Raw genomic sequence first — 27,687 nt, forward strand, 5'->3', positions numbered from 1 at the left:
CTCATAAAGAGTCCAGGGCTGTTGTGAATCTTAATAAATAACCCGTTTATTTTCATAACACTTGTGTGGTGTCCTTTCACTGGGTGTTCAAGGGGTACATGTGTGGTAAACAGCTGGCTTAACGCGCCCTCTCGAGTCTTTAGCCTTAGACTGCTCGTATCCACGCTACTAGGATAGCTGGTCTATAGGTTGACTTACAACCAAACACCATAAGGGACGTTGGAACGATACATAGCGGTCGCTAGAATAGCGAACGTTGCATATCGGGCCAACTTCTCACACCTATTGCTTACAAGTCACACTTGTACACTTCGGCTGAAATGCGGTTTTCCTCTGTGGAAAAAGTTTTGACAGCAGTGCAAATGGCGATTCTCAAGGAACGTGCACTGTCGCAGGGAAAACGCATGTTAGTTGTGACACCGTTTCCTGCATTGGAGGCAGTGACGAAAGCCAGTGTACCAAATTCTAAAGCTTTGCAACCTCGGTGGATACAATGGGCAGCATCATTGACGTCTCCGGATGTCACGTTTATTTTTGATGCCACCTTACAGTCGCAGAAGTTTTTGCAGTATGAGTTTGTTCATCCTGCCCCTTTGGCTATGTGGCCTTTGGAGGACTTTCATTGCATCATATACACTGATGGTTCGGCGCAGGTTGCACATGGGTCTAAGCACGCATACGTTTCCGCTTGCGCTATTGTGGTAGGTGCCATGGTGAATGACGAGTTCAAGTCCAGGGTCGTGCACACGCAGACTCTAGGGGACTGCACCACACAATTGGCAGAGCTTCGTGCTCTAATGCTTGCGTTGGAGTACACTGATCCTGGTGTGAGGACTCTCATTGTGAGTGATTCTTACTACTGTGTCCAGTCTTACAATGAAAACCTGTTCTTTTGGATTCAGAATGATTTCCGTGATTCCAAGGGTAGCACAATAAAACATAAAATGATCTGGGTCAGAGTGGCTGAGCTTAAAGAGCAGTTGCCCCTCGTGTTTGTGATTCATACTCTCGGTCATCAGCGCATAGGAGTCCACGCTGTTGGCAATTCGCTTGCCGATGAGGCAGCAAAATCAGCAATATCAACATATTTGGTTGCAGCAGTTACACGTTCCAAAAGTAAGATTGATGATGATATCTTGGCGGCTGTTGCTGCAACTGAGAATGGAGGTAAATATCCAAAAGGATTCCCTTCGAAGTATTCATACCACTTAAGTCCTGATAAAGTTCTTTATGTGAAAATACCTGACGTTGGTGAGAGGTTAATTCCCAACTCAGACCTTAGGCCTACACTGATTACCGCAGGCCATGAAGGTGATGCGCCTGCACATGCGGGCGTTTCAGCTACTGTAGCTCAGTTACAACAACGTTTCTGGTGGCGGGGACTGTACAAACAGACGCATGATTATGTCCTTCAATGTGACATTTGCCAACAGATTAAGCCTTCAACTGCTACGCGTCTGCCCCAGACACAGTTGTACATTTCTAATAAACGACTTGGATGTGTTTATTTGGATCACTGCGGTCCTTTTCTTCTGATACTGCGTATAAGTACATCTTAGTAGCAGTTGATTCATGCACACACTTTGTGTGGGGCTGGCCACATCACAGCGCGGATTCCCCGACTGTCATAAGAGACTTGCGTGTCTTTGTAGGGATTTTTGCCTGTGGTACCTTCAATTCGGATCAGGGTCCGGCTTTCACCTCTAAGGCGTATGAGGATGCCATGACTTCGTTGGGGGTACAAGTTGAGTTTTCGTCTCCAAAAGACCTGAGGGTAATAGTGTTGTGGAACGAATGAACCGAGATTTAAAGCATCTTTGACAGCTCGAGTTATAGGCACTGGCATGAACTGGCTGGCCCACCTCAATGGCGTGCAGCGTGCTCTTAATAATCTCCCTAGAAGGTCTCTGGGTGGGCGGACCCCATACGAGATGCTCTTTGGTATCAAGATGTATGTACCGGACCTTGACGGTCTAGACTCGGTGGCTCAAGCTGCCTCCTTTGACGTAGACATAGATGAACATTGCAATGTTTTACAGGGTCTACAAAAGACTAGAGACAGTCTTGCAAAGAAACATTTGCCCTCCACTTCGGATGATGCGTTGCAGATCCTGGTAGTTGGCTGGCTAACCCATGTTGGAGAACTGGTTCGTGAGAAGATCGGGAACAAGAAAGAATTTGGTCCCTCTCATCGAGCTCCGGTTCCAGTGCTTGGCGTGAAGGGCACAGAACAGTCATTTTACCATCACTTCCAGGTCATAAGGAGAACAGGTATATCTCCATTGACAATGTCAAGATACACAGAGTGGCCGATTCCTCTTAGTATGACACCGGCAGTCTCATGTCCTTCGATTTTGAGAAATTCTGTTTAGGCCCTGATTTCCAATCCTGTACCTGATGTTGCTCTCGAGATGCCTGCTGTTTCCAGTCCTTTATTGAGTATACTGTCTGGTACTCAACATGATGAAACTGACTATACTTACCCAACTGACTTATCGATGCCTGATTTGCAAACTCGCTTAGCTACAGAATCCAGATTTTCTTTTGACACGGATTCCCACACATCAAAAAAGCCTTCACAGATTTCTGTTCTGGCAAAATTGTTTAAAAAAAATGTTTTGATTCCCTCTTGGACCCATATTTGGATGGTGCTTTTTTCGATTTACCTTTTTATGTCAATTGATTTGCGTTTTATTTTTCCGTCTCGTCAATGGACACTATGTCAAGGAGAGAACATGCATTCGACATATCAATGGAACATTACCTCCCCATTCCTCATCACACAGATTGAAGAGAGACTTGGCATTAGTTAACATTACTGCTTGGCCTGTCTTAGATGGGATTGTATGGGATGCTGTTTGATTTCAAATCCATGGGCCCACTGAGGTTATAAATGTCCCTAATGTGCTTAGAGTATCCATGGGGGATGTAGTTAAACAAAATATACGTTCTGATGATTGGGATGTTCAGGCCGTAGAATCATTGTTTTCTGATTTGAAATATTATGCTGTCTTTGATGCTGAAGATTTGTACTTGAAGTCTGCTAATTACGGTGATTTGTATTGTTATCAACTATTTGGCAATCACAACCTGAATAAAACTAATACCAGGAGGCTCACTGGGAATTACACCCAGTGGGAACACTGTCCAGCTCCTATACAAGGCAGTTCTGCTTCCTTTTTGAAAAGGTTCACTTACTTTACAGATTTTAATCAGTCTAATCCCAATGCATTTTATTTTAAAATGACTGAAAAGTCCACATCCAAAGTTAGACTAACTGATACTAAATTATTGTATTCGAAGTCCTTTCTAGACCAGTTGGCTGTTGGGGGCTACGAGTTGTGGAAGGATACCATTGACCTTAAATCAGTTTGGGGTTCTAAAAGCTGGCAAGTGCAAGGCACTGAGGCTTTGTACCGTGCATGCCTCATCCCGAACCATATGTTGTTTTTGAATTCTACAATTTCACAGACAACATGCTTTGGATTGGCTACTCCTAAAAGATTAAATGCTCCTTCTTTTCCTGATTTAGGGGAATATTCCGGTTGGAGTAATACTACTAAATTTTCCATGAGAGAGTTGGAGACTCTGTTATTGAATTCCTCCTTTAATATTTCCAGTTTGGATCCCGAAGGCTGGTTGCTCTGGCACAGAAGTGCTGACTCATGCCAGCATCGTTTTCTGGGTTTGGCACATGGCTTTACACAGGTCAGGGTAGATTCCCGTTTTGAAAATGGCCATTCTGTGACTACCTATGCTGTAGGCAAATTATGTCAGAATTGGCTCAGACATTCTACCTTGGCGTCAGTTAAATTGCATTTATCTAAACTGACGATGTTGATCTGAATGATTTCATAAAAGGCCCGGCTAAAGGTAGATCTAAAAGATGGATATATGCTGTTTATAACGAATTCTGGAAAACATTCCAGATTGAGGCGGCTAACCGCCTTAGAGCTATAGATCAAGCTAATTTAGAAAAAGTGCTAGCGGTTGTAGATAACGGCATTAACACACTCTCTTCCCGCATTTACTCGTTAGATAATATTGTGTCATCTGTTGTAGATATTGTGCAAGATGAAGTGTCTGTTTTGTACCACGGTCAAAATCAATTGCGTTCCATTATGCAGTTTGCATGGACATTGCAGACCCTTAAGGCAGGAAAAGAGCCATGGCATTACATGAATACATCATCATTGTTTGCACCATTTAATTTGACTGACAAGCAGCGCTTACTGTCGATGAAAGATGCTTCTTTTTCCATGTTACACATTGAAAGGTTGGAGCCTATACCATTTTCTGTAGCAGAGGCCAATACTGCAAAGTGGCTTATTCGCGGTTTAATAACTCTACCATTTCCTTTATTCAAGTTTAAAAATTGTATGAAATACTTTGCCATTGGTAGATACAAGCCTCTTGGAAGTTCTTATCTCCATGAATCCTGGTCGCTTCCTTTTGCATATAGATGCCTTAGGGAGGGAAAGGAAGTTTATTTGAATGGTGAAAAATGCACTGAAACACAGGATCATTCCTTAATGTGTAGACATATCCAATTACATGGCTCTTGTAATCAAAACAAGCCTAATTTAGCCTGTATTTTAAAAGGTACTCCCGTGCCTGCAATCGTTCCCACATTCACATTACTGGCAAATGGGAGTTATTTACTTTTAAATAATGAGGATTGTTGTGGGTTAGTAAAAGGGATTGCTTATGTGGTTACAGTCAGTGAGCGTGTGGTTTGTTGCAAAAATGTAATGTATCCACCCCTGCATGGGAAACTGGATGGTTCCATCTGGCCTAAGATTCCGACCTTGAAAGCAGAGTTCAATAAGATGAGTCGCATAAGAGCTCTATTGTCCCAAAAAGAAGTTGCCCTCACATCTGCTCGTGAAACATTTGTCCTTCACGTGGCTAACACCCGCACAGAGGTGCATGTCTTATTAAATACTGATTTGCCCTTGCACTTCAGTGAATTAATTCACACAATCTTCAATGCGTCCTCCACTTCGGGGCTGGCTCACTTTTTTAAAGTTGTAAGCAGTAGCTTGGTGACTTCCTTCCAAAAGATTTTCTGAGTCATCCAGCTTTCTTTCATTCTATTTTCTCCAGCCTGTTTGGTTTATTTTCCTTACTACTGGCTCTTGCTGCTGGCGTCCTATTGCTTTTTTGGTTATTTCAAAATGGATGCACATCCTGTGTTGCAAGACGAACTGTCTCGGCTAGGGCTTGTTCACGCCCGAATGCTTGAGTACTATGGTGCGCTGCCTCTTGCTACATTGAGTGCAGCTTATGGATTATCGTTTCGATTTTCCTACTTTACATGCGTCCAGCCTGTCTTCCATTGCCTGAGTTGCGACTTCGAATGGGCCCTGGATTTGTGTCTCTGCAATACGGTGTCTCCCGATGCGGATTATAATCAACTTATGAGTCCCTTAGTTGCTCATGAATTGCTTTGTTCTGATGGAGGAATTATGGCCTTTGCAGCGATGCATGGAATACTAGGTCGTTGGAATGTGTTCGCAGCGGCGCAAGATTTCTTGGCTCGCAGCTTCCTCGAAAACCCACCGAGTTGTCATCTGATGGTGCAAGAGGCTCCGGTAATTGAAGAGCATGTATGTTCTTTCCCTTTGTTAAATTTGATGGCCGACATACTTTCGGATGATAACAGTGACTTCCTGTTGGAGGCTGTTGCTGCATACTTTGTATATTCATTATTAGGATGAACTGTGTTTGCAGTCTCGTTTTATTGACCAACACCTTTCATTGGATTATTGGATTTTTTTTTGGCCCTCTTATTTTTGAAACACTTACCTATTGACTTTAATAACTAACTTATGATCAGCACACAAGAAAGGTATACAATGAATAAATGTTCAAAACGAAAATGATTCTTTTGTTGATTGAATTGCTTTATTCGATTTCTTTTATTTTGAGATCCTTTCATCCAAGACACCACAGTAGCCAACGCATTTCGTCCTGTTATAGGACTTCTTCAGGGCTACAAAACATAGACAATACAGTCTATTAGCTACTTTTTAAAAACACATATATACATAATTACACATAGTCTTCAAACCTTATATACAATATTTTACATTATAGAGGCCTTCACAAACCAAAAATCACTCCATTGATTCTTATTTCTATTCTCAGCACACAAAAACTGTGTGATCATCAGTGTGATATTTACATTAGAGCCAGCAAGTTTTTAACAGTGTAAGACATTATGGGAAAACCCCCAATCAAAAAGGAAAGAGAGGGGGTAATGTCAAAAGCCAAACTCATCTGTCATTATTTACAATATTTATACATACATAACCTTTTGGAATTAACGTTCCATCATATAGGATTTTTAGGAAGAGATACCATCTAGTTCTTAAATGTTTTTTTTAAATATACATCTCAGTGTTTTAATTACAAGTTTATTGCTCTTTCCAGAAACCACAAGAGAACAGGTTGTGTACATAGAATATCACAGACTCTGTACTGTCTACTGATTTAGGATTATTTTTTTTCTTCTAGTAACCACGCCGATGACTTTGGCATGCCCGCACAGTGATTGTACACTGGGGGTGGAATGGGATATTTAAATATGGGCGCATTTTACTGTGAACTTGGCCACTTTGGGAGATTATGGAACTGACTGAGCGCGTGCCATGTAATACAACTTTGTCTTTTTTTGTACATATATCAAGATAATCAAAACAAGAGTATTTGCCACTGGCTCTCGTTTAATTAGAGTTGATATATTCTGTTGTGTGAATACGCGATGAATCTAATTCCCATCGAAATGTAGTCTCTGGTCATATATGTTTACTATATAAAATGAATCGGGGTAACAATATCCGATTTTACTATTATGTAACAATTCTATCGAAGTTTGTCTCTCATCTAAATATGATAAACATATCATGCTCGATAGCATTTATGCATGTTTATCGTCAGTCTTAGCCCATGATACATTAATACGGGCCCCTGACTCTAATATTAAAAAAAGTAGGTTACAATGCTCTCTTGTTAACCCCTTCGGGGCTGATGACGAGCTGGGCTCGTCATCGCGTAGCCTCCTCGCACGCTGATGCAGAGCCCAGCTCGTCACGTAAAGTGCGTTTTCGGAAATCTCAGCGCGCTAGCGGAATTCCGCTAGCGCGCATGAGGTTAAGATTCATATGTATGTTTCTCATATGGGTCTCTGCCTTATTCATTCAGGACACTTAGGTCCACCACGGTCTGACTATACGGAGGAACAGACCGTTATATTTCCGACAAGACTATATTCAGATGAATTGAACTCCCGCTTCGAAACTTGGCATATTTTTACAGGTATGACGTATACCGAGTAGAGTTGCTTTATAATGTTTAGAGTTCAGTTATGAGATTGGAGCACCCCTTGCTCAATGTGTTATAAATTATATATAACTGATAATGCTGATTTCCTTACCATAAACAACCCATCATGTCACTATTCGATTAAACTGTAAATAGAGTCGGAATAAGGTCTTATCAGTCAGTTTTGGTGAATCCAGGCCCTAGTCTTACTAATTAGTTATTATGAACTTCTGTTCTATGTAGGACTGAGGAGTAATATCTGAAGTCATACTGAAATATACCAAGAAGTGATCTGCTGTACGGAAACTACGCTTGACATTTAAGGTACACATAAATGCACATGTCTCTTAAATACATAGTGTTGAGCTGTCTCCATGCACATCTTGCCTCATTTTATGGGGTGAACTTGTTAGATCCCCTGGTCAGAGCTAAATTTCTATTACATAATGCTCAAATGTGACTGATGTGGGTATGCCTATTTAAAAGAAGTTGCCTCAAAAATTCCTAAATCAGTAGACAGTACCGAGTCTGTGATATTCTATGTACACAACCTGTTCTCTTGTGGTTTCTGGAAAGAGCAATAAACTCATAGTTAAAGCACCGAGATGTATATTAAAAAAAAAAACATTTAAGAACTAGATGGTATCTCTTCCTAATAATCCTATATGATGGAACGTTAATTCCAAAAGGTTATATATGTATAAATATTGTAAATAATGACAGATGAGTTTGGCTTTTGACTTTACCCCCTCTCTTTCCTTTTTGATTGGGGGTTTTCCCATAATGTCTTACACTGTTAAAAACTTGCTGGCTGTAATGTAAATATCACACTGATGATCACACAGTTTTTGTGTGCTGAGAATAGAAATAAGAATCAATGGAGTGATTTTTGGTTTGTGAAGGCCTCTATAATGTAAAATAATGTATATAAGGTTTGAAGACTATGTGTAATTTTGTATATATGTGTTTTTATAAAGTAGCTAATAGACTGTACTGTTTATGTTTTGTAGCCCTGAAGAAGTCCTATAGCAGGACGAAACGCACTGGCTACTGTGGTGTCTTGGATGAAAGGATCTCAAAATAAACGAAATCGAATAAAACAATTCAATCAACAAAAGAATCATTTTCGTTTTGAACATTTATTCATTGTATACCTTTCTTGTGTGCTGATCATAAGTTAGTTATTTGTGTTTACAGTGGTAGTTTCCTCCACTGTTTGAGGGAGCTTAAAGGTCAGGTACCCATGATCTTTTGCACCAAGGTTTGACTTCCTTTTCCCGAAAGATACAATAGGTGCGGCACTATATCTTTGAACTTTGTAAATCATTTACCTATTGACTTTATCAATGTCCAAAAGGCAGGATTTTTTTTTCTACCCCAAAAAATTATGTTTCTTTTTATCTCTGTTTTTAAGGTACCAAATTGGAGACTTGTGTTTGGAATATCGATCTTCAAATCTGCGTTCCTAAATTTGTCCCTTTTTATTTGTCCTATCCGTGCTCGGATCAAAGGGAGGGTGTCATGTGGTTTGGTTTCACCTTTGCACTGTGTTATGTTAGCATGAGCGTGTTAGAAGTTTAAACACCATTTTCCTTTTCTGCAACCTCTGCACACGGCACATTTTGTTATTAAAACTTTTCGCCTAGTTGGATATTTTGCTTCACACGAGAATAACATGTTTGCTTATAATATCAGCCTTGCTTGGTAAGCTATGTCTGTACAGTGAGTGCCGAGGCCTTCAAGGTTATTTCAACACAGCGCTTGTTGTTTGGATTGATCAGCGCACTGAGTAGACATAATATATATGCAGCTGTGGCCAACTTTGGGTTTAGGCGCGATTGATAATGCACTACACAGAGCACGAGAAACACACTTGATGAATATCCGTATGCCGAGAGTTGGTGCAGAAGATGATGTGATCCATGTTTGCTAAACCCAAAGGTATGGGCCCGCTCTTCTAAACCCAAAGAGACCTTCTGTAGATATAATATAATATACTAGCTAGGGAGGGTAAACAGAGGTTCTATTTGGACCTTTTCCCTTTAGCATTTTAACATGCTTTCGCCTTTTGTATTCTATGGAATAGTAACCCTGCTGTTAACCTTGTTCCTTATAATATGTTTGCTTGTATTAGCTAAGATACTGCGTTTGAGAACACTGCATTAGAAATAAACATTTCAAACTCGCATGTGTCCTCATTTACTCCTGGTTCTGGATTGGTATGTTAGTATAACGAAAGAGTGTTCATGTGTTCCACGTTACCTGAGGTGTTCTAAGTCCATGTTCTGGGTTGTCTAAATCATTGGGGGTCGGTAAGAACCAATGAGACACTGATTGCTAGTCTGGTAGGGGATTTTGGGTACTAAGGTGAGTTTTGGCACACCCTAATTCACTGAGGTTCTAAGTCTCTATGCACAGGTCTGTGTAGGAGCAGAATCCCTGCTACACCGGTGCACCTGGTCTATTAGTCAATTGCAAAGATAGTCAAGCAGCTCCTCTGCACACAGTTCACCATCCTTCAACAGTGTAGTCACTGCGCTTCGCTGCTTACATGAGGACACAGCGATGGTACGTTATGCAGCGAGCGTTTTGAAAGCTGGACAGGTAGTGCCGGTAACGATAAGCGTGCTGGGCCGCCAGAGCAGAGGCCGCGATGGGGGATATTGTCCAGTAGTTAGTGCATAGTCCTCAAATGCAGGAGAGTCTCAAGGCCACACGGGGAGCAGCAGTATGCCCGGCAGGAAGCGAGGGACTAACGCTATGTACAGACGAGCTGTATACAGCGTCGGATTGGTAACGCGGGCATTCGGGCAATGCCCGAGGGGCCGGTGTCCGAGTTCCTTATGTGGGCTGTTTTTTTTTAGCAGTCCGGGGGCCGATTTGGGAGCTGTCTCTATTGTTCGAACAGCCAGCGGCCCAGTGGGTATCTGAGTGGCCTTTCTATAGGCAGATGGGCGCTCGTTACCTCCTGTTAAGCAACAAGCAGAGGTATCACTCCCTTTGTCTCACTGGCCGGCCCATTAACATGTGCACATACTGAGCGGGGGCAGGGGGCCTGAGTAGAAGTGGCCTCGCTTCTTTCCAGGTGTGTTTCAGCAGTGTAAACTAACGTGTGCATTTTTTTTTACCCTCGCCTTTTTTTAAATAAAATTACGCCGAAGCAGTCATTTGAGGAAAGGCATTATGCAAATGTGGGCCGATTTTTTTTTTGCGTGCCCGGGCCGATTTTCAATCCCAATCCAACCCTGGCTGTATAGGAGTCTGCCTCACTCAGCTCCCCTAATGCGTCCCCCGTCCCAGCCGCCGCCAGAACAGGCAGGGACCGCAGCGCTGTCACCTCACCTCAATATGCCGGCTCGTGTAATGTCTTATTACTTACCGGTAATCTTCATTACCCCGATTAGGGTCCTCCCCGTCCCAGTCCTTACCACGTGAGGCAGTCCTGCCTCCACCCAGCCAATCAAAACGCCAGAAATCCAAAGGTCGAAGGTGACATAAGCCCCTCCCACCCACCGCCATGCCTGTTATCAACAAGACTCAGACACAAACACAGCGGGAGGGAGGGAGGGAAGAGGACTGGGACGGGGAGGACCCTAATCGGGGTAATGAAGATTACCGGTAAGTAATAAGACATTACCCCCTCATGGGTCCTCCCCGTCCCAGTCCTTACCACGTGAGGAACTCACAAGCAGAGAACCAAGAAGAAAAAATGCAGGACACCAGGGATCCATGCAAAAGTACAAAACTTCAAACAATAAAGTATTGACGAACAGCAGCGTACAAGACGCCAACAAAAACCGTCAGAAGAGGCAAGAAAACATCAAGCCGAGAATGTTGCACAAAAGTGTGACGGGACCGCCAAAAGGCCGCCCCACAAAGCACCAGGATAGAGACCCCGCCCCCATCAGCACAGGAAGCAGACACAGAACCCACAGGAGACAAACAGGGTAGGAGAAACCCGAGACTGTAGTGAACATCGGAGGCAAAACAGAAGAGCCCCGCGAACACCCAAAGAAGGGGAACAGGAGAAACCCCCACAGCAGGCAAAACAGGAAGCAACACCTCCAGCCGCAAAAGGAAACACGAAGAAACAGGCAGAAAAGCCCGATCAAAGCCGCAAAACAACTCAAACCTGCAGAAACTGCAAAGAAGGAAACAAAACGAGCAAGGCACCCAACCCACCCAACCGACAAGCGGAAGAGAAGGCCAGCAAAAAAAAACACCGCAGTGGACAACCACAACACGTCCACCACTAACAAGGACATGAAAGGGGCAACCGCAGACCATGCAAAACAGCAGGCAAGGCCCAAAGAAGAAATGAGAACAGGAGAGCCCGGACAACGAAGCAAAAGCTCCGAAGAAGCCGACCTACCAAAGGGCAACAACCACCGAGGAAGTCCCCAGGCCCCGACAAGCACAAACCGCCGACAATGAGCAGACAAAGCAGAAGGGGAAAAATCCCAACAACAAACCCAAGCCGGAGAAACCAGCACAGAAACAGGAACCCCACCATGGATTCCGACCAAGAGAAGAGCACCAGGAAACAAAAGAGCCCCAAAGTGCATCACAGCTCCAAAGAGCGGAAGGCCAACGCGACCAACACATGCCACAGGCCACCACAGAAGAACAGCCCAAAGACGCTAAAGACAGCCGCTCAAGAGACAGGCAGTCAGAAGCAAGCGCCAAAGACAGGGCAAAGACAGCTGCGGACCCAGAAGCAGAGCCGGAGGCAAGGGAGGCTGGCCAAATCCGACTCCCAACAGCAACAGCAGGAGCGGAAACCAAAAACAGCAAGGCCAACCCAACAACACTGACACCCCCCAAACCTCCGCAGAGCGCCCGGGAGGAGAAAAACAGGAGGGAAGGTATACAGAAAACCCGAAGGCCAAGGAAACGAGAGAGCAACCCCCGAGGACAGACCACCCCGGAACAAAAACCGGGGGAGAAGAGCAACAGGAGGGGAAGCAAAAATGACCAAACCAAGAGTCCCAAACCAAAGACAAAAGGACCTGGAACAGAGGAACAGACAGAGGGAATGCTACACGAAGCAGCAAGACAACCCAGGGCAGGGCCATTCCAAGCACCAGCGCACAGTCCCAAGCACCTACGCAATGTCCCAACAAAAGGACATGTCCCGTCGAAACAAGCACCAGACAGCACCAAACAGAGGACGGCAGGAAGCGGCCTAAGCCACCAAAAGAAGGCACAACCAGAGTACCAATCCAGTAAAGAAACCAACCACCGTAACAGGGATGCCTCTCAAGACCCTCTGAAAGACAACAGAGAAGTCGCCGCCCAGACACAAGACAGGGAAGCCCGCAGGAACAGAGACACGTACCGGGACCCCCCAAGAAGGCCCAAACAACAACGAGCCCCCAGAGCGCCAGCCCGAACAACAGACAAGCCGGCCACCAAGGACCCCAATGGGGCCCCCAACCCAAGGACAGGCATCCAAGGACAACAAGAGAAGAGAGGAAAGCAGAAATGCACCCCCCACACCAGGTCAGGAGAGCAAAGCCACCAGACCAGGGGAGAGAGGAACCAGAGCCTCGCAACCAGCAAGACCAAGGACCCAACAAGTCATCAGAAGAAACACCAAGGACACGAGGTGCACAAGAGCCCAAGGAACCACAGCCGAGGAGGCGACCACCATCTGCCGGACACAAAACCAACCCCGAGCCGGGGCAGGAGGGAGACCGAGTAGGACCCGCAGAAGATCCAACAGGACAGAGAACAGATCCGGATATATGGAACGCCTCATGAAAAGCGTGTCATCCAAGCGCAGGGACCATGTCAACCCCCTCCAGCAACGCTCAACAGAAAGCATACGAGCCGCTGAAGCGAGCACTGAGAAACAGCCCCCAGCAAAGCGTCAAACTGGTCCCGAGGAACTGAAGCCCCCGAACAGGAACCAGACGAGGAACGGCCAGACCCAAAACGACCCCAGAAACCGGAACCAGGCCAGCAAACCCCCACAGCAGGAGCCAGCACCGTGGAAAAAAACCAGAGGAGCATGAGAGAGACCGAAAGGAAACACCTGAAAACAGGAAACGGAACTCAACCACCGCAAACCTCTGAGCAGCCGGATGGAGGGGAACGAGAAAAACAGGAGACTCCCACACCTAGGGAAGCCAAAATTACCCACCAAGAAGAGGGGAAAACCGGGCTGCAAGGGGCACAACCGAAAGGGACACAGCCGGACCAACCCGACCAAAGCCCAGGGAGGCAGAACCGAACAGAAAGACCAACGGGAGCCAGGACCTGGAACAGAGAGAAAGAGGACCCCCGGCCCCACTCCATCACCTGAAACCAGCACCACAGAGCGTAGCGACAAAAAATTGGCCGACGCCAAAGAAGAATGGCCTAAAAGGGGGACGGCCCGCAATGGAAACCGGCAACCAAGAATGACGACCAACAGGAATCACCATTCTCAAAGCAGACCGGACCAATGACACCAAAGGAGATAGGCGACCCACAAGCAGGTCAACACCAGGAGTGGAACACATAACCTGAAGAGGAAGAGATGCAACCACCAGGCCACGGAGACTCCTCCCGGGCACAACCCATCCGACTGACATTCAGGGGCAGCAGCAGGCGCCGCAGAGGCAGGGAACCAAACGTAGTGCAAAAAATGCAGGCATAGGACCAAGGCACTAGGGGAATGGCAAAGCACAAAAACGCAGGCCAGAGAGAAATCTCACAAGCCCCGCCGCCCTGGTAGCCGAGGACAAGGCCCAACCCTCCGGGACCGGAAGGAGGGACCCCTAAGAAAGCACAGACCGAAAAAGAGCAAGCATACACCCCAAAAAGGAGAAGCAGCATACGAACTCTTGAGAGCGGAATCCACCAACCGCCCAACCCGGACCTCCAGGGAAGAAGCCTCCGAAGACCGAGGGAAAAGGCGCAAAAAAGAAGAAAAATGGAGGATACCAGGTGACAAAGACCGCCAGGCGAAATCGTGTCCCCAGAAAGAGAGGAACACCCCGCATGGCAATGCCAAGCCACACCGCAGCCAGAACAGCCAACAGGACAGCACGAAATGGCTAGTAAAAAATGGGAATAAACCCCGCCGGAGCAAATGAATCAGGGAGAAAGACCCAGCAACAAAAACGCCAGAAATCTCATGGACCATCCCCGAATGTATACCCCAACAGGGAAAAAACGTCCACGATCCCACCAACAAGAGATGATGGCATAGCCCCATGCACCAGCAGCGCAGACAGCGCAAAACAGTCCAAGAAAAACTGCAAAAGATGCTACGTGGACAAAGAGAATGCAAATTTCCAAAGCACAGCATGAAAATGAACATCCCAAGTCACATTGACAGCATAGGCAGGACTTGAACCCTCAGCACATGATAGCCCGTGACACCAGAGGCATATGACATACCAATGAGCAACAGCTCTGTGGATGCACAGGAGAGGAAGTCCCCCTCAAACATGGCGAGTAAAGGAGTAAACCCCATATATGGAACGCTTCACGAATATGCATGTCATCCATGTGCAGGGACCATGCTAATCTACTCAGTAACGTTCCAAGCCTAGTATATGTGCTGCCGAAGCGAGCACCAGGAAAACACCCAACACACATTGGTGGCGGAATTGAAAGGAAGTGCCCAGCAACCTCCAGGAAACACTGCCCCAAACAGCAATCTCATATGTGAGAACAGAAAAGAAACAAAAAGGGCAGCCCTGCAGTCTCCACCCACAGCCACATATGAAGAACATGGCCGCAGGGGCCGGCCACTGCACTAAAGCACCAGCGCCGGAACGACCTGGGGCCAGAACACCAGGAGGGCTCCCCGCCCCAGCCCAGCACATGAACGGGGAGCATCCTGACCCCAGAACAGGAGCGTGGCCGGCCGGAGGACCGGAGCGGCCGCGCCGGTAAAAACATGAAAAGACCATACAGAAGCATTTAAAAATGCTAAAGAAATACTCACGGCACCGCCAAACCACCCAGAAGCAAACAGGAACAGAGGCAGGAACCGGGAGCACCAGCGTTCCGACAGCCGTCGGAGCAGAAAAAAAACAGGCATGGCGGTGGGTGGGAGGGGCTTATGTCACCTTCGACCTTTGGATTTCTGGCGTTTTGATTGGCTGGGTGGAGGCAGGACTGCCTCACGTGGTAAGGACTGGGACGGGGAGGACCCATGAGGGGGTAATGAGAGCCGTCCGTCCCGATGCTGAGACGAGCGAGCACAGAACCCCGCCGCTACCCAGCGCACCTATGACAGACTGGCAGGCAGGCAGGCAGGTCCGAAGCGCCAGATAGCCGCGTGTGCACGGGTTGCGGTATCAGGACAGGAGAGCATCTTTGCAGGAGAGGTTAACGGCCAGTTTCCTCCGGGCCGCCATCATGTGCTAGTCGAGTGCTTGCAGCAAAAGTGCGGTTAGAGGCACCAAGCAGTGAAATCAGCAGCTCCAAAGTGTTCTCCTGCGACTCAGGAGTCAAGACTTGCAGATTGCAGCCATGGATTGCGCTGGGAATGCAGGATATTAGGCGGATAGTGGTCTCGACCAGCAGAGCAACACTAAGGTGCGACCATCTTGCTCCGGGCTCTGTAGCACCCCCCATACAGAGCCCTTGTTGATCCTGAAATAGTCTAGCACCGAATCCTGCAAGGCAGAACGGAATAGTACATCCTATAGGGCTAACGTGGGGAAGCGCTATGGTTGCTCGCGAATATCCCCGAATGGGAAACGGAAGGTGGTGAGAACTGGGTCATGGTCAGAGAAGATAAGTGCCAGGTGGTGGACTGATTCCAGCCAGGGAGCCAGTGATGCAGAAATGTGGCAATAATCAATGCAGGTCCAGGTATCATGAGGAGCAGAGTAGTGAGTGAATGCTAGAGAGAGGAACACTCCAGACACCAGCCGTCCTGTAATGTAAAATTGTCACAGATTTCATGTAGGATGTGAAGGGAATGTGGTTTGCCAGCTGGGGAGTTAGCTGTAGTGTCACAGGACATGTTCATGAGTAGAATAAGATCTGCTCCTAGAATGAGTTGGTCAAAGTCAAGTTTGATGAAATGTATGTGGAGGGTCTGGTAGAAGTCAGGAGTGTCTATGTTTGGTGTGTATACATTAGCCAGTAGTACTAAGTGTACTGCCAGTGTCCCAGTCACCTAGGTGTAACGTCCATGATCATCAAGAACAGCTGTCACTGGGCAAATAGGACACTTATGAATCGAAATGCAGATCCTTCTAGAATATGTACTATAACATGAGAAATAACGGTAAGGCCCCGAGTGGGTGGCGAAGTTGTGAGATCTACCAGGTGGTAGGTGGTTCTCTTGTAAGAAGGCAATTTGGGTGCAATGTTGTGTAAGATACCACAGAACCTGCTTACCCTTGTGGGGGTTATTGAGGCCTCTAATATTCCCTGACAACAATGTGCATTGTCTATAGTGTGATTCATATGTGCGCGTAGGTAACATCTGTGAATGCATAAAAGACATTAGGACAGTGTATACATGAAACATAGATGACAATTAGTCTATGTGGGAAAACATCAACATTAAATGTAAACATCATCTCAAATCACCCCCACCTCCTGCCACCTAAATCCGGAAATGTTGGGCCCAGTGAATCCCCAAATAAACAGCCCAGCAAGTGAAAGAATTAAAAATGATGAACATTACTGTCATTAACACTGAGGGGTGGCAAGGCCACGGCGGTGGCTTGGGGACTCTGTAGGATCACAAAGTTAACAGGATGTCAAATGGGTGCGTAATGGTGACAAGAAATGTAAACAGAATACGTTCTGTTGTGCAGTGCAGGGTGTGCTGAGCATATCACAGTCAGTTAGGAGGCAAAGGGCATGGCAACAGAGTCGTGGTAGCGTGTACTTCAGCCGGAGAGGAAGAGGTCCACACTGGCATTGGAATGGGTGTCCAGAGGAAATCTTTCCAGAGTGGATCATCTTTCGGGCGTGCAATCTCTAGAGCACTGTTTGCAGGAGTCCTGAGCAACTGCCGGTGAATCAAAAGAACCTGGGCTTCCCGTCCACATCCACCACGAGTCACGCAGGATATAGCATGCCATATTAGAGGCCCAGCTTCCAAAGAGAGATTTCTACACCATTGAATCCAGAAAGAGGTGACCGAGCCCCAGCCATCCGGGGCCCCCAGTGGCATTGAGGCAAGAGGGGCTGTAGCACTTGAGGAAGACGGAGCATCCAGGGTGATAAGTGAGGGCATCTAGAAGGAGGGCGAGGTCCCGCCCCTGTGATAATCTGAGGGAGAGGTCGCACCATGCTGCAGGTAGTATGGGGCCAGACCAGGAATGATCAAAGGGCCCCCTGGGTGGCAGCCATGTTCACTGCAACAAACGTTGGGGTGGGAATCAGCGCAGCACTAGCCACGCAAGGCTCCAACCGCCAAAAGTAGTGTATCTGCACCAGCTACGGAGGCCTGCCCACGATCAGGAGGTTCCACAATGCGGAAGCAACAACCAGCAAGAGAAAGCGGCACAGTGCCCTCAGTGAAGTCGAGATGCGGGAGGGAGCCGGGAGGCAGGCAGTCAGGTGTGCCATGTGGGTATGTGGTGGCAGGGGAGAGCAGCGGCAACCTGGCAGGACCTCAGGGACCCAAACCTCATGCTCGCAGACAGCCCCTGTCCCCACAGGGCCTCCGAGGTTAGACAGGGGAAGCCCAGCAACTCAATGCGCCCCATTGTTATGAGCCATCTTCTTCACTCCAACGGCAAAGAGCACAGCACAGGGGTGTCTTGATGTTCCCAGCTAGGGGGGGGATCATGTTGGATACAACCACCGGCCCATTAATGTTTTTATCAAGATGAGCCGCTGGAGCTTCAGGATCATGTGCCATTTTGGTCAACGGCCAGGCCACACCCCTCCTTAGACTTGCCTTCTAATGGAGAATGCTCGCTTGATGTGGCTGAACGAAAATTGTTTACTGACTTGTAAGCAAGTCCTGATTCTGTCATCTGTGGCAAAAAATATATGCCATGTTCAGTTAAGTTTTCACTGAATCAGCACCTTGCTAGTTACACCTAACAGTGCATAGCTTCTATACTAAGGCATATCATTTATGCGTATTGGCTGATAGGCTTGCTCCATAAACTGGTAAACTCCAACGTTCCCTGAAACCAACCAGGCCATTAGGTAAGTTGACCTGTGAGAATCAATGTGTTATTGACCTCCCAGATCCATGAGAACGACCCAGATCATTTGCAATCTCAACAGAAAATTGCTTGTAATGTCTGGGAGAACTGGAAAAGATGGCTGCGCTTTCCAGATCAGAGGCACTAGGTCTATCTCTGCTTTTTGCCTTCTCACCTGAGTCAAGACCCTGGAGATCACAAATGGGGGAAAGGCATAACATAATTCCGCTCCTGTGACCAGCCCTGGAGGAAGGCATATGTGGCTTGAGCAGATTGATCTGGGTTCCAGCTTTAGAATACTGGAAGTTGTAAATTGAGGCATGATGTAAACAGGTCCAATAGACAGGGGCCCAAGTCTCATTGAGAGTCTTGCATACCAATTTATGCAGCTTCCAATCTCTGTTGTCCATTAGATGGTGAGAGTTCCAATCAGACACTATATTTTGTTGGTCTGGAATGTATTCCAATAAGAAAAGTTTTCCCTTGGACTGACTACCCAACTGTGATCCACATTCAACCATGCATCATGCAAACTTCTTTCTTAAATGTATGCTATCGACAACCCCACATATAATTATAAAAAAACACAAATTAGATAAAAATCACATAAATGTATTAAATGTCCATTAACATCGGTCAGCAGTTCAATTATTAAAAAGAACAGCAAAACACTGTCCACAAATCATAAAAACATTTCGTATAACAAATTCATTAAGAACATCAAGAGACAACAACAGGTGACATATTAAAAATCATCAAAAAAAGTTCATTCGATTCAATCTATATTGTAGTCATGTCATATGGAACATTCTTTGACTCAATAGTTTCTTGAATTTAACACCCCTGAAGCGTTGACGCGTTTCGGTGTGCAAACAACTATAACACCATCTTCATCAGGATTTTTCACGATGATTGTCTTTTTGTAAGGAATAGCACAAAATCATGTGTGCCTTAAAAATTGGATATAAAAGGCAGAGCTTAATGTCTGTATAGTTTTCACTTTAGGCTCTTCTAGAATAGGCGTTGAGTTGTCTTAATGTTTTTCCTGTTAAAAGCACCTTCAAAAGGTTGTTTGTGTCCAAAGATTAAAATCTGTAATATTGTTTGCTTGTTCTTTGGGTTTGTAAAATCCTTCACATCATTTACTGTATGAAAAGGACATCTTCTATTTCAAATCTGGTATTGTCCTTTGCGATTTCTTAAAACCCAGTTTCAAATGATATCTCTTTGTATTAGCTTGCATACAACGTCGCTCCGCAATCTGGGAATTACTGGAATGTATTCCAACACAATTTATATCTGGTGTTTCAGGTATAAGCTCCAGAAATCCTTGGCTATTTCCATTTCCATTTGGAATTGTGTCCCTCCCAACTTGCTGATGTACTGTACTGCCAAAATGTCCATCCTAAAGAGGATGCTGCCGTTTGTTTACTTTGGGGAGGGACTCATGACGAAAGAACCCACGAGGAGCTCCAAACAAATTTGTGTGGAGGCTCAGTTCCGTCACTATATTGGTGCACACCACATACCTCAGCCACAGCTGCTGGTATACGACTCTAATATGACCTCCTGATGGCTGCCTAATATGGCCCTGCAGTTCCATGCCTCCATGTGATCGAGCCACCAAGACAATTTGGTCTTGGCATCTGCTGACAGGGTTACCCAGTCCATATAAGACAGACCCTTCGAAAGGTGTTGAATTTTCAGTCTTTGGCAAGCTCTGTAAAGCAATGGGCCGGGACATATCGCCTGAATGGATGAGGCCAAGAGTACCAATATCTTGGCTAATGAGCTCAATGATACAATCTAGCTGGTCAAAGCTGGTTAAACCTTCTTGATCTCTTTAATGTGCTGAGACTGCAACCGCAGTTCACCATCACCAAGTCTACATGGAAGCCCAGGAATTCAATGCACTAACAGGGAGTCAGCACCAATATCATGGTGTTTATGGCTAAAATCAGATCCCGAAACAGTAGGATTGTCCAAGTGCGGTGACGAATCAGAGATTGTTGGTCCTGCACCAAGATGATCAGATCGTTCAAATAGATCAGTCATACCCATCTGGTCCTTAGGGCTTCAGCAACTGGTCTCATGAGCTTGGTAAAGCACCTCTCTTCTTTTGTACTGGGACAAAACCTGGGGTGGGGAAAAGGCGGACAAATTAATTCTTGTTTAGAGATTCCCTGATTTTGTTAGTTATAAGGCTTGTTCTTGAAGGGAAAATACACATATTTCAGGTGAGTGGGAGTGGGGGGGAGTGTTGTTAAATTCGAGCATTTATCCCTTAATGGCTTCCAGCACCGAGACATCCTGGGATATGCTTTCTCAATGGGCGTGGAATTGCTAAACCCTTTCCCCCAAAATCACCTTGAGTACAAGGATAATTCTCACCCTTAAAAGTGGAGTCTGTTCTTGTTGCAGATGTTCCGCAGTATCCTCCTTTAATTAACCTTCCTCTCATGCTTTGGATGGGAAGAAGGATCCTCTTCTAGACGAGTCATACCAACCTCTCTGGCCTCAGGGTTTGAATCCTTTCTGGGATCCTTGGAAAAAGCCTTGGTCGGCTGCTCCACCCCTAAAATGTCAGGCCCAGCAAAAAAGGCTTGAATTAAAAATGTTGTCAGTTGTGCTAAAGGTAGCCACAAATTTCCCTAGGTCCTTCAAAAATGGAGCCCCCAAAGAACAGGCCATCCGCAACTATGCCAGCTTCAGCCCTGGCAAAATCATTCTGATTGGAGTCAATCTTGGTTAAGACCGATCGGTGTAAGTCCGTGGATATGGCACAATTCCCATTTTTGAGCAGTCAGATTGCTCTCTGGGCCTAGCCTGTGAGGATGTATGGGTCAATGTGTTCAGAAGAATTCTTGGCTTTGAAGAACATTTCCAGTATTTTGGTGAGTGGACCCACTATGTCCAAAAACCTTGTCCTGGCAATTACTGCATGCATTGTCCAGTTCCTTCTTTGAGTCCCTGACATACTTTTTCATTAAAATGACCATAGTTGGTTCGACCTCTGGAATTTCAGTCACCTTGCCAGCGAAGGATGGTCTGGGACATACACCCCCTCAGCCGAGATCGAACTTTCTTGTTGAAGCCTTTCCAGATCTGGGCCTGGACATATCTTGCCACTTCAGGAGAAGTGACCAAATCTGAAGAATGGGTGTATGATTGCATCTGAATCAAAATCCAGCACCTTCCACAAGTTTTTGTCTTGAAGCTGAGTCTCTCGACTCATGCGTTGGTGCTTCCTTGATCCCGGCTCATCATCCTGATGGACAGAGATGGAAAAAGTCAAATCATCTGGATCAGAGTCAGCATTGCCATTCGGGCCGGAATGCTAGCCAGTGCCGATGGCAGGCCACATGCGTGGTCTCCAAAATATGCACTGGACAACCACTCAAATGCCTTTGTTTTTCCTTTGGAAGACTTTGAAGCATCATCTACTTAAAGAGCAGGCTTTTGAATATGTTCATTCTGCACCGTGAGCAGGGCGTATTTTTTGTAACCTGGTTGCAAAAGGTTGCAAAGCTAGGGCCAGCGCTTTACTAACAGACTGTTGCACTTTTTTGTCAAGGCGAGCCACCAACCTTTTCTCCAATTCCAGGTCAGGTTCTTCCTGACAGTCCTCATAAAGCTCCTCATCGGAACAGTATGGCTCTATGTCTGCTTTGATGCGGAGTCCACCACTCAGAATGTTATCTCTACATAACCAGCGGGCAGAGCGACCCCATGTCAGGCTTTAAATATGTTTTCTGGTGTGAAGGGAGCTACCTGACAATTGCTTCTAGGCGTACAACCCTCGACGGTCTCAGTTGAGGGGGCGCGTAAGGGGCGCAGCCCTGAGATATAAGTTAGGTCATTTGTCAGCAAGTTGCGGTGTAGAAACACAATAAAACCCGCTGGGCAGTAAAATCAGGGATTATCAGCTTAACTGCGGTTTGAATCTGACCACGTCTAACTATTATGCATGCGCGCTTCACAGGTAATGGTCATAAAAAGAGGACCGCATCTGCTCCTTAGGCAGAAGCAGAAGCAGCCCACTTCCTGCTTCCGCTCTACTGTACACAAGTTGGAGGACTTCCGTCTACCTCATCATTTTGCCCTGGAAAGGAAAACCGTTAATTAAAACAAGAACAGCCAATTAAGTGGAGTGGGGGGGCGGAAGGCACCACCTTCAAATACTGAGAAAGCATCCTCACTGTTGTGACCCAACACTAATTCCCCAATAATTAAATAACAAAAGCACATTAACTAAATATTGAAATAAGAATAAAGGCATGTGAGGTACATAACTCGGCTGTGCAGCAGCAAAGAAAGAGGAGGCCAATGGTGTCTCTAATATTTAGGGGACTAGAGCAGATGTGATTGGGGCATGTGACTTATGACGATGTCCGTGCATTTCTGGGAAGCTTAGTTTTGGAATATAATGTGTTTTTATTGGCTGCTGTTTATTTAGCAGTAAAGATTGAGAAGCATAATCTGAGCCTCCAGTCCGGACATAGAATTAATTGCAATACCCTTTCACAAGGTAAGGTTAATTCTGTTTTGTAACACTGACATTGCAGAATGGCTTAGAGTGTGCAGGTGCACAGGCCAGGCAACCATACCAGAGAAAAAAAGGAGAATTACTATCTTTGGTGTATAACCTAAAGAACATATGCATGCAGTGGTGACATATTGATCTGAACCACCTGAGTCCCATGCCTGACAGTACTCTTAAGCTTTGGATAGCCCAGATCACAAGGTTCTATTGACAACACTGATGTTGGTAAATGTGAGACACTTTATCATTAGTACAAAGTCGGCACAACCACAATGATAAGGAATCACTCTGATGGCATTCCTTGCAAAATACATCTCAAGGTCTTAAAGAACACCCGACTGAGGACAGGGAAGCAGCTACGTTATCTCAGCAGCAGCATTTTCTGGATGAAAAGCACAGTGTTGAACTCTTGGAGTGGAATCTACTTCAGATAAGTCCTCGGTAGAACAATCACAAAAGTCAGCTTGTTCTGGTACAATTTCCATACAAAGTGGGCGCAAGACTTATTAGCACTATTGTTCTGTTTGTTATTCTCACTGTGGCAATTGTATATACTGTGGTGAACAAAGCAGTAATGAATGGTGTTTTATCATGTGTTAATTTTCCATTAATTGTCTATAAACAGTAGTAAGATGGCATTCTCTTTAAAGGTTTCCACTCTTTTTTTAAATCTTATACCGTGAACGTTTCTTTAAATCCCCCAATCCTACGATCCTGTCTCAAATGGTTCCAGAGGAGATCAAGACAGATATAGTTTTAATATAATTTATTTGTATTAAGAATCAAATGTTCATGAACATTAATGTAAAGTTTGTGAACACGGATACTTTAGGAAAAAAATTACAAGAACATCATGGAAATATATATGGATGGCTAGATATTAGAAGACCGTTTGGGTTTAGTGGAGAGCTGCAAGCGGAGGTGACTGAACAGCATATCCAACAGCAATTTGAAAAAAACCATTATACATCTAAAAACAACATACTCTATCAACACACCAACTTGTATAAGTGCATCCATTCACCTTCATCTCAAAACACACCCACCATCAGACAGTCATCCACCAGCCATCATTCATAACTACACATCCGTTATCATATATCACAGCACATCCAACTTTACATGTCGGCACAACCAGTAGCACATGACCAAACACTCCCTAGAAAAACAACCCCAAAGCCAGGTTTACAGGCCCACATTCACCGGCATTTGTACACACATCTATCACCGAGCTCCCACACAGCCATCATAATACACGTACACAGGGACAATCCTACATTAACATATCCACTTTCATACATGCAAACATCCAGCACAGAGCATGCTCACGTCAACCATTATATACCAGCACATACACCATCATCATATACCAACACAATCAGCATTACACTCCCTCACAACCACCTTTTACCATTGCTGTACAGTTTCTCTCCAAGAACTTTGTCATCTTTGTAAGCACTTAGAAGCATAATGAACATCACATTTCTAACTTATTTAAGCACTACAAGAGGTGAAACAGCCAGTATCATGTTTGTACACAGCCTCAATTATAAACCTTGATAACTATCATTATACATCTAAACACACACATCCCGTACACGCACTTACCTCCATACACCCACACCAGCGCCATTGTATTTCAACATGATAAAAGCCATGTAGGTATAGAGCCACCATTTAACAATATTAAATTGTCAATTAAAAAATGTTCTCAACCCATCTTTCACTCACCTATAAGCATAATCAAATATCCTCTTAATGGCGTGTCATCAAGAGGTTTATGAACGGGGCTGGGGTTTGAGATTGACTGCGTGCATGGGACATACGGTAAAGGTAACACCTTTGCTTGGGAATTTCTGAACTTTGTGGTGTTTTATTGTGATTGGGAACAGAATAATCATGAATTGAGGTAGAATGATGAGACGACTGTCAGTGAAACTTGGTACATAATACACTCAACGAGAAATGTTACTAAACATTGTTCTATTAATAGGTAAATAAATCAGGATTAAAGAGAATTTGACTAGTTGCCATGGAAAGAAACAAACAGAAATATTAGCTAAAGCAGCAACACTTATAGAACTTTCGAGCAAAATTCAATTGGTGAGAATGGAGTAAAAATGATTCCACGTGTTCCAAAACATATTGTGCAATCTGAAAAATATTATGATGCAACATTTACCTTTTAGAAAAAGTAATTTAAAATGAAATATGAGTCGAGGAGCAAGATGGCGTCTGGCTAGGCTAGAGGAGAACGCTCCTTTGCCGACATGCTAGATTATGTAAAAACTGGACGGATCACGAAACATCTTCAACATCCCGCAAAAGTGCTAAAGATTTACTGAATATCGAGCCCCTCTGCAACATACCCGAATGGTTGGTTCATACTCAGCGGCGGCAGCCGGGGTGCGAGACTCGAAAAGCTGTCAGCGTCTCCTGCACTCCCAGCTGACCAGCGCTGCAGGCGAAATCCGTGGGAGAGGTTACAGAGTGAACGGGGCGGAGCACGGAGCTCGCGGAGTCGGCAGCACTGGCACCAGACGGCGCAGGAGGCACAGTGGAGCTCAGAAGAGCAGAGTGTTTGTCGAAGCGCTACAGCGACTGAAACGGCTGCCAAATCGGAATTTAAAACGAAGACACCGGCAGTGGAGCAAACGACGGTGGTACACAGTGCAGCTGAGGCAAGAGCAGCGCAAGACAGTAAACGGCTATTCTCACGGCGACGACTCGAGAGGGCTGAGTGGATCCCAGACCACAACACACAAGGACTGCAAGGGCTGCAAGGCTGATTCTGGCGACAGGGGTAAGTCAGAAGCAGCGTGTGTGGTCAGAAGGGCTGCAAGAGAGTCTTTTGCTTTAACAACCTTAACAGGCAGGATTGTGGGAGCAAGAGACAGTACACCAAGGTGGACCCTGACCCTGACCCTGAGTCTGAGTTGGAACTTGACTAATGCAGAACGGATAAGAGTTTCTCAGCGATATTACAGCTCAGGGGCAGAAGCGGAGGATAGAAAAGTGGCTGAAGCTGCAGAGATCTCCGTGGGGGTTAAGATGGCACCGAAAACCACTCGAGGGGGAAAGCCTAAAGTTCCTGAGGCAGGCGAAAATCTTGGCAAACAAATCTCTGGGCAGGTCACGAGAAAACAAGGGGGTGATAAGGCTAAGGATACTCACCCCGAATCTCATAGCGCTCTGAATGAAGAAGGGGCGCCCGCCTGGAGCAAAACGAGAGCAAGAAAGCAGGCTGCAATAAACGCGGCACAGCTAACAGGACAACTGAAGGGCATCGCCGGGTATTTTTCTCCCTCTAATACAACAAACGCAGCTAAGCCGGACACTGACAACACGCTTGAACCACCCAGCACCCCAACGGTAGAGGCTCAGTGGGGCAATATCATGGACCTCAATGATATTGTGGATAGCATAGAGGAAGATATACGCCCCACAGAAGAAACAGAAGAAACAGAAACAGCAACGACAACGCCAATGGGGGTAAGCATGGATACCACCATTAGAGGGACTCCAGATACAACAACCACTATAGCGCAACAAACTGGGCTATTGGTACAAGAAATAACTGCTGATAGTGGCCCTAGCGGACAAGAGAACAATGTAGACCCAACAGATAACTTCTACTCGGTTACAGACGAGTCTGATACATCTAAGGACACACAGTCTGACCGGGAAGAGAATGATGAGACAAATACAGATTCAAGTCTGGCCATAAGTCTGGAAGGGAGAAGCGGATCACCAAAGGGGAAAGACCATGAACCAAGGGGGAAAAAAAGATTGTCCAGGCGTCAGAGAAGCACGCAATCACAAGAGAAAGCTGGTAGCAGCCGTAGACGAGTCAGTGTGGCGAGCACTGAGACAGAACCTGGTCTAAATTGGGATTACTCAGCCACTCAGCATATCTACAACGAGATAGAGAACGAGAAGGAGGAGGATCCTAGTGCTGGGGGGGCACATGGACAAACACCTTCAGCGGAACCCACGCTTCAATTAATTCTAAACTCAATTAAACAATTACAGGATGCAACAAAGGCAGAGGGGAAGAAAAAACGCTTAGCAACCAAGCAACTACAAGGAGCTATTAAGAAGGTAGCCAAGATATGCACAGCCACCAATACAAGGATGACACACTTGGAGGACAGAACGGGCATGGTGGAAGACCAGCAAGCCAAAGACTCGGCAAGATTGATGGGGTACGAAAAACGAATGGTGGATGCCCAGTGGAAGCTAGAAGATTTAGAGAATCGCCAGAGACGGAATAATCTCCGAATCCTGGGTATAGAGGAAGGGGCAGAAGGCGGAGATATTAGGGCATATACCCTGAGAATGTTTAAATGAGCTTTCCCAGAATTAAACCATTGGGACTGGGATAGGGAGGTTCAAAGAGTACATCGATTCCCAATGACCTTAAAAAAGAAAGGGCCCACCGCCGCTGCAGCCACAGCTGCTGAGGGGGTACCAAGATCAAGAGCTATATTAGTATATTTTGGCAACTTCTTACTGAGGGAGGAAGTATATGCAAAAGCTCGCCCCAATGCCAAACGGATGTTCGAAAGCCAGTCCTTTTTTTCAACCCCAGATTATTGTCATAGCACAGTCGAAAGAAGATGGAGACTCAGGGAACTACTGGATCCAATTCACAAGATGGGCTTGCAAGCATATCTAATGAACCCGGCAAAA

General features: G+C 45.7%; 1 non-coding gene and 1 pseudogene across 1 annotated transcript; one reads left to right on the forward strand and one right to left on the reverse strand.

Moving 5' to 3' along the window:
• Positions 1–362: 362 nt before the first annotated feature.
• Positions 363–10,366, forward strand: LOC147708143 (uncharacterized; annotated as a pseudogene).
• Positions 10,367–14,787: 4,421 nt separating this feature from the next.
• On the reverse strand, positions 14,788–14,894 carry LOC147708144 (U6 spliceosomal RNA). The gene has a single exon (XR_015296912.1). It is a non-coding gene; the product is annotated as a U6 spliceosomal RNA (small nuclear RNA).
• Positions 14,895–27,687: the final 12,793 nt, after the last annotated feature.

This window comes from Lissotriton vulgaris, chromosome 6 (assembly GCF_964263255.1).
Source record: "Lissotriton vulgaris chromosome 6, aLisVul1.2, whole genome shotgun sequence".
Taxonomy (NCBI): Eukaryota; Metazoa; Chordata; class Amphibia; order Caudata; family Salamandridae; genus Lissotriton; species Lissotriton vulgaris.